This window comes from Neophocaena asiaeorientalis, unplaced genomic scaffold (genome assembly GCF_003031525.2).
Source record: "Neophocaena asiaeorientalis asiaeorientalis breed wild unplaced genomic scaffold, Neophocaena_asiaeorientalis_V1.1 scaffold397, whole genome shotgun sequence".
Lineage (NCBI taxonomy): Eukaryota > Metazoa > Chordata > Mammalia > Artiodactyla > Phocoenidae > Neophocaena > Neophocaena asiaeorientalis.
Window position 1 is genome coordinate 3,250,638 of NW_020173231.1, and position 2,510 is coordinate 3,253,147.

Here is a 2,510-nt window from a genome sequence, read left to right on the forward strand (position 1 = left end):
AAAAAAAAAAAAAAAAAAAAAAACAGCTGAACATAGGATCTGGAAGCACCCGTGACCAGCTTTATCTGTTTCCCAGTTTCGCCTTGGGACAGCTGTATACGAAATTTGTTCACTTATTTACTTAACTCAGTCAACAAATGCAGCTTTGCAAAATCATGGGATTGCTATTATTATAAACAGTGTTCTTGAGAAATGCAAAGGCCGATTCCACTCATGCTTTCCCTAGAAGTGTTTTTCTTCCAAACAGAAACCTCAGTGCCCCCATCCAATCAGCACAGATCTCAAAGGCTCTATGTCTGGCCAAGCACAGGGCATTTTTTGCTCTCCAGTCCCTGCTCCAGAATTTTGGAGAGCATTTCCCTGCCGAAAGCCCTTCCCACCCCTTAAGTGCATTGACGGCCGCTCACCACCGTAGCAGATGTGTGGTCACAGGCAATTAAGTGGGTACAGGCTGTTAGCGGACAGACAGCATAAAGTATGCACGAGTGAGCCAACAAGCAAACAGTGGAAACCAGAGTGGTGAGATGGCTGTGCCCGCCCAGCCACTTGGAGAAGAGGGAACTTGCTTGCTTTCTTCGCTTCCCAGCACTTCCTCATTGCAGCGCTAACCGTCCTACTGGCCATAATCCTTGTTTGATACGTGAGATTCCAAGAGATGGAGAGATTTGCCCATCCTGCCCGTGGGTCTGGGCACCGGCCCTCACAGTCACTCCTGCCGTCTTTTCAGTTGTCCACTCCTGAGTGTTGGCTACGTTCTGGGAAGTTCAGTAACGGTAGATATTTTAGGTGAAACCTCCCATTTGGATGGAGAGCAGTTGACTACCATATTTCGAGTCTCTGTCTGGAAGAAAAAAATGCTTTCAGAGGAAAATGAAACTTCTATCTCCGTACCAGCTCATTCCTCATCCCAGAGGGGCCTATTCCAACCGTGGTTTGGGTCTGTGTTCGGTTCTTTCCAGTTCCTTCTGCATGGTCCTATTTTGTACAGACAGCATGTGGTGGTAGTTACGATGATCTAAGTAAAAAGGATGGAAACTTACATACAACAACACATGTGATCTCAAATGCATTATTCTAGGTCAGAGGTCCTCAGCCAGGGGTGATTTTGACCCCCAGGGGACATCTGGCAATATCTGAAGACATTTTTGTTTGTGACAGTCTAGGAGGGAGATGCTGTTGGCATCTAGTGGGTGGAGGCCAGGGACGCTACTAAGCATCCTACAGTGGGCAGGACAGCCCCACAGCAAAGTGTGATCTGGCCCCAGTGTCAACAGCGTTGAGGTGGAGAAAGCCTGTGCAAAGTGACAGAAGCAGACTCCAAGGGCTCCCTACTGTATAATTCCATTTATATGACATTTTGGAAAAGGCAAAATTGTAGGGAAAAAGAATACATCAGAGGCTGCCAGGAGCTGGGGTTGAGGAAAGGGGATTGACGTCTAAGGGGCACAAGGGAATCTGGGGGAGGACGAAAATGCTTTCTATCTTTTTTTTTTTAACAGTTCAGGTCTTTTAATTTTCTTTACACCCATCATGCCATGAATTCATAGGGAATAGGCTCCAACAGTTCAGCCTCCTTTCCATTGGTTCTCACGAGGTGTGCTTCTCTGGATGGAGCAGGCTGGCGCTTCAGTTGAACCCAGGTACCTTTCTCTTTGGCTTCCTTCTTTTCTGATCATTTTCCTTCACCCGTTTCAGGAAGCTATCTCAGCTGTCAGAGTGCTCGATATGCACATTAATACTCTTGGCAAGAATCTTGCCCTTACCCTGTTTGTTTACAATCATGCCAACAGCATGCTGGGTAACATTGTAGACTCTTCCAGTTTTGCCATGGTAACATTTGTGAGGCACTCCTTTTTGAATAGTGCCCATTCCCTTGCTATCTACAATATCACCTTTTTTGTAGATTCACATGTATATGGCCAAAGGAACAACTCCATGTTTTCTAAAAGGCCTAGAGAACATGTAGGGGGTGCCCCTCCTCTTTCCCTTTGTGTTGGTCATTTTGGTGAATTACGGGAAGATGGAAGTTCCGGCCGAAAGGCTGCTTTCTATCTTGATTGTGGTGGTGGTTATACACATGTATGTGTTTGTCAAAACACACAGGACTGTACACTAAAAAGGGTAAATTTGACCTCTGTAAATTACACCTGAAACAAACAAACAAAAAACTCAGCTCTATTTGAACCAAATCCATTCTGGAGAAGAAAGTACAGGGGGAAAATTGGCTACCAAGAAAATGAGAAACAGAGGTCTAAGGGGTAGAAACACAGAGGGACAGGTTTTTTGTTTGTCATTTATAACTAAATTATTGACTTCTCAGCAAATGACACCTTATCGAAAGTTACTTTCGAAAAGTAGTTATTGACCAAAAACTCTATAAAACAGCTTTATTGTGGTATAATTATCATGCAATGAGCTTTACAAATTTAAAGTGTATAATTTGGTAAGTTTTGACTTGTGTGTGTGTATATATATATATATATATATATATATATATATATATATATATA

At 43.5% G+C, this 2,510-nt stretch overlaps 1 pseudogene across 1 annotated transcript; it reads right to left on the bottom strand.

Moving 5' to 3' along the window:
- Positions 1-1,508: 1,508 nt before the first annotated feature.
- Positions 1,509-2,004, bottom strand: LOC112400045 (60S ribosomal protein L21 pseudogene; annotated as a pseudogene). The gene has a single exon (XR_003003358.1). The product of XR_003003358.1 is annotated as a 60S ribosomal protein L21 pseudogene (transcript).
- Between the last annotated feature and the right edge of the window lie 506 nt (positions 2,005-2,510).